This window comes from Gorilla gorilla, chromosome 3, assembly GCF_029281585.2.
Source record: "Gorilla gorilla gorilla isolate KB3781 chromosome 3, NHGRI_mGorGor1-v2.1_pri, whole genome shotgun sequence".
Taxonomy (NCBI): domain Eukaryota; kingdom Metazoa; phylum Chordata; class Mammalia; order Primates; family Hominidae; genus Gorilla; species Gorilla gorilla.
The window spans coordinates 130,794,525-130,809,274 of NC_073227.2; the positions used below are offsets into that span (position 1 = coordinate 130,794,525).

General features: G+C 40.2%; 1 pseudogene; it reads right to left on the minus strand.

Annotated features, from left to right (window-relative positions):
• Positions 1–4,122: 4,122 nt before the first annotated feature.
• Positions 4,123–4,887, minus strand: LOC101152247 (large ribosomal subunit protein uL30-like 1; annotated as a pseudogene).
• Between the last annotated feature and the right edge of the window lie 9,863 nt (positions 4,888–14,750).

Sequence of the window (14,750 nt, forward strand, 5' to 3'; positions counted from 1 at the left end):
TATTTGGAACAGCCATATACCAAGCTAATGACAGCCATATACCAAGCTGCATTTCTAAACTTTCCTTGCATTTATAGGTGGACAATCAATAAAATGAATGAGGAATGTTTTTGGATGGGGCTTCCTGGAAATTCCTTAAAAGGGCCTGATTCAGCTGGGATGAGTTCCTTTTTGCCACCTAATAAAAAACAGCCCTAATTTATAGACCACTATAGTCAGGTCACATTGCAAACAGACAGAAACAATTCCTCACTGGTAAAAATTACCATAAGCATTGAAAAGTTGTGCTTCAATACTTCTCTGAACCATAAAACAAATCCTCTCATCATCTTTATGTAATACAAGAGGGTAAACACTGCTATTTACATCTGAAGGACCAGTTACAAAAAGTCCTCAGGCCTGAACGTTTTTAAATTCAGTAGGTAAGGGACAGAAAACCCTGCTACGGCTGGATCTGGGCCCTGAGTGAAAAGATCTTTGTTCTTTTCACTGGATCCTTCAGTAACCGAAATAAAGTAATTAGAAAGTCTTTTTAGAAAGTCAGTTTATCTAACAGATTAGTGGTTTATAATTTAACAACATAGCAGTCCATATGTTGTCATGAAGTACCTGTGAGAGAGAGAAGAATGGAGATGTGGTTAAGAGTGGAATCCTAGCTCAATCACTTTCTGACTCTAGGACCCTGAACCAGGTGCTTTAAAAGAAAAAGCTTTATCTAAAATGAGAATGATAGCGGCAACCAACTCAGAGAGTTGTATGAAGATTAAATGAGGTAATAGATGTTCGGTTCTTGACACCTGTCTTGGAAACTAATAAATAAGCAGTTCATGTTAGCCATTATTATTTTATGGCCCACAGAAACCAACATTTTAGCTATAATTAGGTTCAGAGATAAGAAATAGAAAGAGCTCAAGTAACAGTAGCTTAGATAAGGTAAAAATAATTGTCATGTAAAAGTCCAGATTTCTGTTTTCTGTGCCTGGAATGGTGGCTCTTCTCCATGAGTTTCTTCCTCCAACTTAAATATTATCTCTGCTATTTAATTTTTCCTAGCCAAATCTTAAATTTTTTTTTTTTTGTTTGAGATGCAGTCTCGCTCTTGTTGCCCAGGCTGGAGTGCAGTGGCTCGATCTCGGCTCACTGCAACCTCAGCCTCCTGCGTTCAAGTGATTCTCCTGCCTCAGCTTCCTGAGTAGCTGGGATTACAGGTGCCCACCACCATGCCAGGCTAATTTTTGTATTTTTACTAGAGACGGGGTTTCACCACCTTGGCCAGGCTGGTATCAAACTCCTGACCTCATGATCCACCTACCTTGGCCTCCCGAAGTGCTGGGATTACAACCGTGAGCCACTGTGCCAGGCCACCTTGATTTCTTTAGAGTATATATTTAGTAACTTTATTTCTTTTTTTGTACCTGCATATTCTGCTTATGTAACTATTAGCTTTAAAAATTCTGAATTCAAAGAACAATGTCCAATTACATAAGCAATTAAGATGATGTCATTAGAGGTGGGTAGAGATTAGAAATCTACTATAGCATCATCGGAATCCAAGTGAGAGGTGAAGGTTCTGGAGTCTGAAGCCTGAGGGAATCAAGTCTGTGAAAAAAAGAGTTGCTAGAGAGAAATGCAGAAAGTTAATTACTGTTTGAAGATATCATTGTTAGAGTGTGAGAAGAAGAAAAGAGATGAGCAAAACAAAACAAAACAAAAAATAAAAACTAAAGAGTGAATATTCTTAATATAATGGTTTATTTCCAGACACACATGCAAACTTTTTAGGAGCACACACAGATGCAACAGACCCATATATAGAGGGCAGCAAGACTGAATATAAGATTCAGCATAAGGAGAGATTGTGTATAAAGTGGTATGGAAAGATTGGACGGAGAGGAGTGTATGTTCATTTGTAGCATGTTTTGGACAAGGCCCTAGATTTTGTTTTGAGTGGTGGTTTCACTGCCACTAAGTTACCATATATTACTTAACAATAACTCTTATACAAAGATGAACACCAGAAGAGAAATAAACTCTAACAGGCCAATTATTACAAAGAAATCACTTCCCAAACAGAAAATATGAAGGGAGAAAATATCACAGTTATAATATGAACAAAAAGGATGAACTCAGAAATTAATGAGAAATGTACACTCTTAGGGTTTTGGAGATTGGGGGTTTACATGTCAGCTTTAGAAGTAATGCCATTTTTCTGGGCTCTGCATCCTCATCTAGAAATAAGAGAATCAGGTTACACAATTTTAGAATCTCTTTCAGCTTTAATAGGCTGTGTCTATACACACTTCCTTGTTGAAATTTTCAATGAACTTGTCTGTAGCATAAGTATTTCCGTGACCTTTCATTGCCTCTAGTAAATACCTTGACTAATCATCTAGAACATAAAAACAAGAACATTGTTTTTAAAACCTGAACAGGAAGAAAAATTGTTTAAAGTAGTTATCTTTTTATTTCTCTATTTTGTTTGGGGGAAATAAAGATGAGTGCCTCGGATGTGAGATGTCTCCTGATGGTTAGTATGATTTGCAGTGCCATATCCCTTCTGGCTTTATTTTTATGAATATATTTCTGAAATTTTAGTGAGAGGCAAATAATGGAATGTGGTTGTTTTGTAATGGAGAGAATAATACATTTAGGTCAAAAGAACTATGTCTGACTCCAGCTTTGCTGGTTAGTAGTGGTTAGTACCATTTGACCTTACATAAATCAGTTCACTACTAAATAGAAGAGTCCTGATCTCTACAATGAGATAGTAATATAACCTCTCCAGGGTTGCTGTGAACATAGAAAGGAGTAGTATAATGTCATTTTATAAAATGTAAAATGTTATGCATACTTCTTAAATTATTTCACTAGCAGATTGCGAAAATTCTATTTTGAAAGTTTCCTATGTATGCATGTCTTGCTTGATCTGAAAAGAAGTACCCTATTGTTTGTGCAGTCAATATTGGCTTGGCTTTGTTGCCTCCAAATTGAGTGCTTTTCCAACATGCTGGAAGACATTTTTAGAGGTAGTGTTTTCCCCCTCTGTTGAATAGATGATTTCATGTATTCAAATGCCTCCTCTGAATTGCACTCCAAGAGTTTTGATAAAGAATGCTGCTTATGGGCAAAATTATACAAAATGGAAAGCCTACGTTTCTGACAAAGTAACCTCATCTGTCTAGATTTTGCAAACAGTGGGGTCAGGATGGCTGGGATTAGGGGTTCCTTAAACATTGCTTGAGTTTTCAAACTCAAATGCTTCCAGGGGCCAGGGCCATGCGGGTAATGAATGGCAACCCCTAAATGATTATTTTTTACTTTCTTCTCCTTCTTCTTCTTCTTCTTTTTTTCTTTTGCAGAGACAAGTGAACATTTATTTTTGTGCCTTTCTCCCTACGTGTATTTCAAGTCTTTTTCAAAACAAGGCCCCAGGAATCTCCAGATTCAATTATGTCCCTGGGCTTGGTCGACTGCTGCAGGAGTCTTAGGGAGTCTTGTACAAAAGCTAGAGTTACTCAGTTACCAACATTAAACCCTGGGATAGAAGATGCAACAAAGCAGATCGCCTTCCTCCATGGAATGTGCTGATTTCAGACGAGGCGGCAGCCAATGTAGAAAACGCTGGAATTTTTCCTTGGAACTGGACTGTGAAGAGAGGTGCTTGCCATGAACATAAGCTACTGTCTTCTTCTTCTTCTTTTTTTTTTCGAGACAGAGTTTCGCTCTTGTTGCCAGGGCTGGAATGCAGTGGCGCGATCTTGGCTCACCACAACCTCCGCCTGCCGGGTTCAAGCGATTCTCCTGCCTCAGTCTCCCGAGTAGCTAGGATTACAGGCATGCTCCACCACGCCCGGCTAATTTTTGTATTTTTAGTAGAGACAGGGTTTCTCCATGTTGGTCAGGCTAGTCTCGAACTCCCAACCTCAGGTGATCCGCCCGCCTCGGCCTCCCAAAGTGCTGGGATTACAGATGTGAGCCACCACAGCTGGCCAGCTATTGTCTTTTCTTTGACCCTTCCTTTCCAGTTTTTGAAGATAAAGCAGGAAATAATCTCTGAAGATACTCGATAAAAATTTCCTCCCAAAACACAAAAACACATGCTTCTACTTCATTGATAAAAATTTACTGCAGCTTGGCACCTGGGTCTAGTTCAGCTGGCGGATGAGCTGATTGATGCATTCACCCCGATAGCCAGGTGTGCCCATCTCCTTGAGGAAGCCCACTCTATTTTGGGTAGCATGATGGGCCACTGAGAGGTGGATAGGGTGCAAGAACCATGAGATCTCCTGGAAATGCTTCTCTGAGAGGGCAGTTTCATGAATGAGGTCTTCCAAACAAATGAGCCAAACTTCCCCAGGTGCTCCTCAATCACTGTGTTGTGTGTCAGAGGGATGGTCTTATTCTTGACCTTGGCTTGTCTATGTTTCAAAGTGAGTTCCCGGACACACTTCAGATTTGGAAATCCCCAGGTCACATAAGGTTCCACTATACACAGCATTTTTAGGTTCTAGGGGGTGACTTTTACAAAGACACCACTAAAAATTTTCTTCAGGCGAAGTCTTACAATGGTTCTCTGCAGCAGTAAACTCACGCTATCAGTCCTTTCTATGTGTACAACAAAGGCCAAGGAATGTTTATTTGGCGATTCCAAGATGTGAGGTTTTACTACTAGTCGTCTGAGACACACCTCCTCACGTTTCTGCCACCAGGAATCATGTAGGAATGATTCCAATCATTTAAATCTGAGCCCTTTTCCTTTCCTCTGCTCCTTCTTTGCCAAACTGCCTGATTTGCCTGGGTAGCTTTGAGGGCTTGATAAGCCTTCCTCTTTTTCAGGGGATTTTCTAGAACCAAAGGAGTTTTTCTTTGCTCTTGCTCCACCATCTTTCTAGTGTTGCTCTTTTACTTTCTTCTTAATTGAACAGCAACAAAACCAGCATAAGCTTATTGATAAATGTCAAATGGCACTCTCATGGGGAGAAGAGAGAATGTTGGGGATATTGTAAAATCAACTGCAAATACCCATCTAAAGGGGGTGTCTACTACTCAGTGATAACCAATTATTGCCTATCTGACTTTTCAGGAAGGACTCCATATCTTTTTATGTCTAAAATGCTCATAGATAATTCAAATTTCAAAAATCACTGTGCTGATCAATGCTGTTTATGGGGGGGAAATGTTCTGTGCTGGCTTCCAGTGGCCAGATGATGACCACTAAGTGAGACATGTATTATTGGGGGAAAACATATTTTTGCAATTAATAAGAGTCTCTTGTTCATCCCTTTCCATCCAGAATTCTCTCTCGCATTTTAGCTCTCATAACACTGAATCTATAATTATTTACTAAATGCATTGTTTCTTCTAGTTTTCTCTTGACTAGAAGGTAGATTGGAGAAGGCAAGGAATTAGATTTCTGAGGTCCCCAGGTCAGTGTTTCTTAAACTTGAGTTCAGCAGAAGAGTCTCTTAAGGTCTTAGTAGCAGGGATTCTGATTCGTTCAATCGAGGTGAATCCCACATATACACTTTTTTAAAAAATACAATTTCAAGATGATTTGGTTGCAGAATAAATCTCACATGACACTTTGAAAAATGTTGCCTTAAAGCAGTGGTTGGGCTCTTCTATTTTTCTTCTTTGGCCAGGACCTATGGACTGTTCAGTTTGCACACATTTCCTTCCTTCCTTCCTTCCTTCCTTCTTTCCTTCCTTCCTTCCTTCCTTCCTTCCTTCCTTCCTTCCTTCCTTCCTTCCTTCCTTCCTTCCTGCCTTCCTTCCTTCCATTTCTTTCTTTCCTTCTTTCTTTCTTTTTTGACGGAGTCTCGCTCTGTTGCCAGGCTGGAGTGTAGTGGCGCGATCTTGGCTCACTGCAACCTTCGCCTCCCAGGTTTAAGCAATTCTCCTGCTTCAGCCTCCCAAGTAGCTGAGACTACAGGCACGTGCCACTATGCCCAGCTAATTTTTTTTGTATTTTTAGTGGAGATGGGGTTTCGCCATGTTGGCCAGGATGGTCTTGATCTCTTGACCTCATAATCTGCCTGCCTCGGCCTCCCACAGTGCTGGGATTACATGTGTGAGCCACCGCACCTGGGCTGCACACATTTTCATAAATAAATGTGCTCACTCAGTCCAGGTGGATCACAGGTAAAGAAGGCCAGTTTTGTATCATGCTCTTCTCCTCCTGCTTGATGGAGTGGGAACAGAGGTGGGGTAGGGCACAACCAGGCTCCATGACCCACTGCTCTATGTTATCTAGCACAGAGCTGGGTCCCTTTATAGGATACTCTTTACTGTTCTTTGTTTTAAAAATTTACTGTTACACCAATGCATAATTTTAAAATTCTCACTTTTAGGAGAGTGATCAAAAGAAGCCAACTTGCTTTCCTACTTTCCTGGTCAATAGCAAGAATTCATGTACGATTTGAAGCTCCTGCAGCATATTAACCCAAACAAAGCATTGGTAAACCAGAGACAGTGCAACCATCCAGGTATGATTCTAATTGTTCCAGGAAAAGGCCAGTTCTGTGTGATATGAGTGCTCAAAAAAAATTATTTTTTTGGTAAACCGGTATTGTCTATTCCTTACTTCAGATGGAAAAGTAACATTTATGTAAAGCAGCATTGTAAACAGAGATGTGCTTCCTTCCTTCCTTCCTTCCTTTCTTCCCTTGCCTTCCCTTCCCTTCCTTTCCTTTCCTTTCCCTTCCCTTCCCTTCCTTCCCTCCCTTCCTCCCTCCCTCCCTTCCTTCCTTCTTTCTTTCCTTCCTTTCTTCTTTCAACAGGGTCTCACTGTATCACCCAGGATGGAGTGCAGTGGTGTGATCATAGCCCACTGCAGCCTGGAACTCTGGGGCTCATGCAATCCTCTTGCCTCAGCCTCCCAAGGAGCTGGGACTACAAGTATGCACCACCATGTTTGGCTAATTTTAAAAATTTTTTATAGAGACAGTGTCTCACTCTGTTCCCCAGGCTGGTTTCAAACTCCTGACCTCAAGCAATCCTCCCACCTCATCTCCCAAAGCCAACATGCCCAGCCCTTTTCTTAAATATTCATATAGGAAACTTTGTTACCTTTATTGCCAACAAAGAAGAAGTATTGTCAGGATTAATATACCCACGAAAATCTAATTCTGACCTCTGCCACGCACAGTAATAAGGGGGAAATGTATTTTGACTATTAAGTATAACTTTCTTTACAAAATCTCTGATTTTAAGTGATTGCCTGACATTCCATCTTGGCATCTTTAGCCAAATTACCAATTTTTCATCGTTTGTTCTGTTTTGTTTTTGAGACTGAGTCTCCCTCTGCCGCCAGGCTGGAGTGCAGTGGCGCGATCTCGGCTCACTGCAACCTCTGACTCCCTGGTTCAAGTGATTCTTCTGCCTCAGCCTCCTGAGTAGCTGGGATTACAGGCATGCACTATTATGCCCAGCTAATTTTTGTATTTTTAGTAGAGACAGGGTTTCACCATTTTGGCCAAGCTGGTCTCGAACTCCTGACATCGTGATCCACCCGCCTTGGCCTCCCAAAGTGCTGGGATTACAGACATGAGCCACCACGCCTGGCCTAATTTTTCATTGTTAATGAACCACTTTGACAGGGAAATTCGCAGATTTTCTTTCTAGGTAAGCTAGGAGGCTTTCACATAAATACTCACTTAATTCCATCGACAACCTGGAAAGAGGGCTTTGTTTCTCATTCTACAGGTAAAGATGCTAAGGCTCAGTGAGGCTAATAAAGTTTCTCAAAATCACAAACCAAGTCAGTGCAAGAGCAGACATCAGCCATGCCTTAACTGTACACTACTTTGCAGAGGGCATATCAATTGAGATTCTTTTTGTTGCAGTTAACAAGAAGCAGCGGGAGTTTTGTAGTAACTCTCAGAGTGGATGGGAGGTTAGACAACTGAAGAACCAAGACAAGTCTTAGAACAGCTTCCAGATATCTAGCCAGCAGGATCCTCTCTGGGCTTCTCTTTAGAATGAAAAGCTCAAAAATTGTCTTCCTTGTCTTAATTCAGCTTGCTGGCAATTCAAAGTACCAGGAGAGAAATTCCTATTGTCCCAAATGAAATCACACACTCCTTTGCTGGGGAAAGGCAGCAAAGGTCCTGATCACATTTAGTGCCACCAAGACTGCTTATCCCTGGGAGAAATAATTCCCCTACGTGAAATAAAGGTGCCCTTAGGAAGGGAAAATGGGTGCTGAGATATATCCTTCCTTCCAAAAAGTCCACAAAAGTCCACATGCACTGACTGAGGGAGTTAGTTACATACACAAAAAGGAAAAGTCCATATGCAGTTGTCCTTTAGGACATCAACCTATTGTAATACTAAGAATATTCCCTAATTTCTCTTAATAATCTATTATAGAGCTTTCATACCTGGATTCGCTCAGATCCTTCATGAATGTCTTCTTATATAATGGATCCAAGACCACCAACTCGGATAAAATTTTTGCCGGTAGTTTTTACATAACTACTTTAGGCAAAAAATAGTACAATCGACCCTTGAACAACGTGGGGATTAGGGATGCCAACCCCTGTGCCATTAAAAATCTGCGTATAAGTTTTGACTTCCCAAAAACCTAACTATTAGTACCCTGCTGTTGACTGGAAACCTTATTGATAATATACATAGCCAATTAATACATATTTTATATGGTATATGTATTAAATACTGCATTCTTATAATAAAGTAAGTTAGAGAAAAAAATATTATTAAGAAAATCATAAGGAAGAGAAAATATACTTTCTATTCAGTAAGTGGAAGTGGATCATCACAAAGGTCTTCATCCTCATCGTGTTCGTGTTGAGTAGGCTGAGTAGGAGGAAAAGGAGGGGTTGCTCTTGCTGTCTTATGGGTGGCAGAGGTACCACATAAAAGTGAACATGCACAGTTCAAACCCATGTTGTTTGAAGGTCACCTCTACTTTGATTTGATCTAAATGACCACCTTTGAGATTCCAAGAATGTCTATATTCAGAACATGATACACAAAGACTTTTACTCACAGATGTCGTGATTTATAAAATGCGATATGCCCTCTCCTGTTCTTGGAAGTTTTGTCACATTTCTGACTCTTTGCATGTATCCCTCAACTGCAACAGGATGAAGCAGTCTAGTCGTAGCCCGAGCTAGGTAAGTCCCAACCACTCAGGTGGCAACAGACAGAGCTTGATGTCCAAAGAGTGTGACAAATGATCTTAGACTTCTAAATGAAATTTGCAGAGTGTCCTGATGGAAAAATCTAAGAATGAGAAATACCCTTCATTTCTAGTCTGGTTGAGAGTCAATATCGCAAAACTTTGTCAGTGGTAGTAGGGTTCAGACCACTGAGCTAGAGTTCGGGGGCAAAACTCCAAGTCACTCATTCATGCTCTAAATGCCCCATCAGTCTATAGAAAATGCTGTCCCAGATAGGTGCCCTTTGTCAGTGGAACTTCTCCAGTCTACCTTGTACTTGGTTCACCAGTTACTTTAAGTGTGGCTTTCCTAATTCATTGATCTCCTGCATTTGGACTTTGTACTGTGAAGGGAAAATAAATCTTGGGACCCCAAAATCACTAAGCCAAGGGAAAAGTCAAACTGGGAACTACATCAGGCAAACTTGTCTCCCATTTTAATTCCTAAATAAGATAGCTAAAAATATGAGTTACCTCCCTCACAATTTGCCGACAAGGAAATTCACTGTAGACCTCAAGATCTTTACCCTAAAACAGTTCTGTTGAATTTCACAACTTATCTTCACAGGTCCAAATTGTCATCCCTCTGCTCACCTGAGACAAATGCATATCTGACTGCTTCTTCTGCCCTATTTATGTAAAAATGCAGATTCACTGAGCCAGTGTATTCAGTGAATACACTGTGTATTGTGTATTCAGTGAATACACTGTGTATTGTGTATTCAGTGAATACACTGTGTATTGTGTATTCAGTGAATACACTGTGTATTGTGTATTCAGTAAAAGGCTGATCAAGGACTCAAAAGAATACAGCCATTTGTTTCTTATCTACCTATGACCTGGAAGGCCCCCACCATTATCCACTTAGAATTGTCCCACCTTACCTGACTGAACCAATGTACACCTTATGCATATTGATTGATGTCTCACATCTCCGTAAATGTATAAAAGCAAGCTGTGTCACAACCACCTTGGGCACGTCATCAGGACCTCCTGAGGCTGTGGAATGGGTGTGTCCTTAACTTTGGTAAAATAAACTTTCTTTTTTTTTTATTATTATACTTTAAGTTTTAGGGTACATGTGCACATTGTGCAGGCTAGTTACATATGTATACATGTGCCATGCTGGTGTGCTGCACCCACTAACTCATCATCTAGCATTAGGTATATCTCCCAATGCTATCCCTCCCCCCTCCCCCCACCCCACCACAGTCCCCAGAGTGTGATATTCCCCTTCCTGTGTCCATGTGATCTCATTGTTCAATTCCCACCTATGAGTGAGAATATGCGGTGTTTGGTTTTTTGTTCCTGTGAGAGTTTACTGAGAATGATGATTTCCAATTTCATCCATGTCCCTACAAAGGACATGAACTCATCATTTTTTATGGCTGCATAGTATTCCATGGTGTATATGTGTCACATTTTCTTAATCCAGTCTATCATTGTTGGACATTTGGCTTGGTTCCAAGTCTTTGCTATTGTGAATAATGCCGCAATAAACATACATGTGCATGTGTCTTTATAGCAGCATGATTTATAGTCCTTTGGGTATATACCCAGTAATGGGATGGCTGGGTCAAATGGTATTTCTAGTTCTAGATCCCTGAGGAATCACCACACTGACTTCCACAATGGTTGAACTAGCTTACAGTCCCACCAACAGTGTCAAAGTGTTCCTATTTCTCCACATCCTCTCCAGCACCTGTTGTTTCCAGACCTTTTAATGATTGCCATTCTAACTGGTGTGAGATGGTATCTCATTGTGGTTTTGATTTGCATTTCTCTGATGGCCAGTGATGATGAGCATTTTTTCATGTGTTTTTTGGCTGCATAAATGTCTTCTTTTGAGAAGTGTCTGTTCATGTCCTTCGCCCACTTTTTGATGGGGTTGTTTGTTTTTTTCTTGTAAGTTTGTTTGAGTTCATTGTAGATTCTGGATATTAGCCCTTTGTCAGATGAGTAGGTTGGGAAAATTTTCTCCCATTCTGTAGGTTGCCTGTTCACTCTGATGGTAGTTTCTTTTGCTGTGCAGAAGCTCTTTCGTTTAATTAGATCCCATTTGTCAATTTTGGCTTTTGTTGCCATTGCTTTTGGTGTTTTAGACATGAAGTCCTTGCCCATGCCTATGTCCTGAATGGTAATGCCTAGGTTTTCTTCTAGGGTTTTTATGGTTTTAGGTCTAACGTTTAAGTCTTTAATCCATCTTGAATTGATTTTTGTATAAGGTGTAAGGAAGGGATCCAGTTTCAGCTTTCCACATATGGCTAGCCAGTTTTCCCAGCACCATTTATTAAATAGGGAATCTTTTCCCCATTGCTTGTTTTTCTCAGGTTTGTCAAAGATCAGATAGTTGTAGATATGCGGTGTTATTTCTGAGGGCTCTGTTCTGTTCCATTGATCTATATCTCTGTTTTGGTACCAGTACCATGCTGTTTTGGTTACTGTAGCCTTGTAGTATAGTTTGAAGTCAGGTAGCGTGACGCCTCCAGCTTTGTTCTTTTGGCTTAGGATTGCCTTGGCGATGTGGGCTCTTTTTTGGTTCCATATGAACTTTAAAGTAGTTTTTTCCAATTCTGTGAAGAAAGTCATTGGTAGCTTGATGGGGATGGCATTGAATCTGTAAATTACCTTGGGCAGTATGGCCATTTTCACGATATTGATTCTTCCTACCCACGAGCATGGAATGTTCTTCCATTTGTTTGTATCCTCTTTTATTTCCTTGAGCAGTGGTTTGTAGTTCTCCTTGAAGAGGTCCTTCACATCCCTTGTAAGTTGGATTCCTAGGTATTTTATTCTCTTTCAAGCAATTGTGAATGGGAGTTCACTCATGATTTGGCTCTCTGTTTGTCTGTTGTTGGTGTATAAGAATGCTTGTGATTTTTGTACATTGATTTTGTATCCTGAGACTTTGCTGAAGTTGCTTATCAGCTTAAGGAGATTTTGGGCTGAGACAATGGGGTTTTCTAGATACACAATCATGTCGTCTGCAAAGAGGGACAATTTGACTTCCTCTTTTCCTAATTGAATACCCTTTATTTCCTTCTCCTGCCTAATTACCCTGGCCAGAACTTCCAACACTATGTTGAATAGGAGTGGTGAGAGAGGACATCCCTGTCTTGTGCCAGTTTTCAAAGGGAATGCTTCCAGTTTTTGCCCATTCAGTATGATATTGGCTGTGGGTTTGTCATAGATAGCTCTTATTATTTTGAAATACATCCCATCAATACCTAATTTATTGAGAGTTTTTAGCATGAAGGGTTGTTGAATTTTGTCAAAGGCCTTTTCTGCATCTATTGAGATAATCATGTGGTTTTTGTCTTTGGCTCTGTTTATATGCTGGATTACATTTATTGATTTGCGTATGTTTAAGCAGCCTTGCATCCCAGGGATGAAGCCCACTTGATCATGGTGGATAAGGTTTTTGATGTGCTGCTGGATTCGTTTTGTCAGTATTTTATTGAGGATTTTTGCATCAATGTTCATCAAGGATATTGGTCTAAAATTCTCTTTTTTGGTTGTGTCTCTGCCCAGCTTTGGTATCAGAATGATGCTGGCCTCATAAAATGAGTTAGGGAGGATTCCCTCTTTTTCTATTGATTGGAATAGTTTCAGAAGAAATGGTACCAGTTCCTCCCTGTACCTCTGGTAGAATTCGGCTGTGAATCCATCTGGTCCTGGACTCTTTTTGGTTGGTAAACTATTGATTATTGCCACAATTTCAGATCCTGTTATTGGTCTATTCAGAGATTCAACTTCTTCCTGGTTTAGTCTTGGGAGAGTGTATGTGTCGAGGAATTTATCCATTTCTTCTAGATTTTCTAGTTTATTTGCATAGAGGTGTTTATAGTATTCTCTGATGGTAGTTTGTATTTCTGTGGGATCGGTGGTGATATCCCCTTTATCATTTTTTATTGTGTCTATTTGATTCTTCTCTCTTTTTTTCTTTATTAGTCTTGCTAGCGGTCTATCAATTTTGTTGATCCTTTCAAAAAACCAGCTCCTGGATTCATTAATTTTTTGAAGGGTTTTTTGTGTCTCTATTTCCTTCAGTTCTGCTCTGATTTTAGTTATTTCTTGCCTTCTGTTAGCTTTTGAATGTGTTTGCTCTTGCTTTTCTAGTTCTTTTAATTGTGATGTTAGGGTGTCAACTTTGGATCTTTCCTGCTTTCTCTTGTGGGCATTTAGTGCTATAAATTTCCCTCTACACACTGCTTTGAATGCGTCCCAGAGATTCTGGTATGTTGTGTCTTTGTTCTCGTTGGTTTCAAAGAACATCTTTATTTCTGCCTTCATTTTGTTATGTACCCAGTAGTCATTCAGGAGCAGGTTGTTCAGTTTCCATGTAGTTGAGCTGTTTTGAGTGAGATTCTTAATGCCGAGTTCTAGTTTGATTGCACTGTGGTCTGACAGATAGTTTGTTATAATTTCTGTTCTTTTACATTTGCTGAGGAGAGCTTTACTTCCAACTATGTGGTCAATTTTGGAATAGGTGTGGTGTGGTGCTGAAAAAAATGTATATTCTGTTGATTTGGGGTGGAGAGTTCTGTAGATGTCTATTAGGTCTGCTTGGTGCAGAGGTGAGTTCAATTCCTGGGTATCCTTGTTGACTTTCTGTCTCGTTGATCTGTCTAATGTTGACAGTGGGGTGTGAAAGTCTCCCATTATTAATGTGTGGGAGTCTAAGTCTCTTTGTAGGTCACTCAGGACTTGCTTTATGAATCTTGGTGCTCCTGTATCAGGTGCATATATATTTAGGATAGTTAGCTCTTCTTGTTGAATTGATCCCTTTACCATTATGTAATGGTCTTCTTTGTCTCTTTTGATCTTTGTTGGTTTAAAGTCTGTTTTATCAGAGACTAGGATTGCAACCCCTGCCTTTTTTTGTTTTCCATTTGCTTGGTAGATCTTCCTCCATCCTTTTATTTTGAGCCTATGTGTGTCTCTGCACATGAGATGGGTTTCCTGAATACAGCACACTGATGGGTCTTGACTCTTTATCCAATTTGCCAGTCTGTGTCTTTTAATTGGAGCATTTAGTCCATTTACATTTAAAGTTAATATTGTTATGTGTGAATTTGATCCTGTCATTATGATGTTAGCTGGTTATTTTGCTCATTAGTTGATGCAGTTTCTTCCTAGTCTCGATGGTCTTTACATTTTGGCATGATTTTGCAGTGGCTGGTACCGGTTGTTCCTTTCCATGTTTAGCGCTTCCTTCAGGAGCTCTTTTAGGGCAGGCCTGGTGGTGACAAAATCTCTCAGCATTTGCTTGTCTGTAAAGTATTTTATTTCTCCTTCACTTATGAAGCTTAGTTTGTCTGGATATGAAATTCTGGGTTGAAAATTCTTTTCTTTAAGAATGTTGAATATTGGGCCCCCCTCTCTTCTGGCTTGTAGGGTTTCTGCGGAGAGATCCACTGTTAGTCTGATGGGTTTCCCTTTGAGGGTAACCCGACCTTTCTCTCTGGCTGCCCTTAACATTTTTTCCTTCATTTCAACTTTGGTGAATCTGATAATTATGTGTCTTGGAGTTGCTCTTCTCGAGGAGTATCTTTGTGGCGTTCTCTGT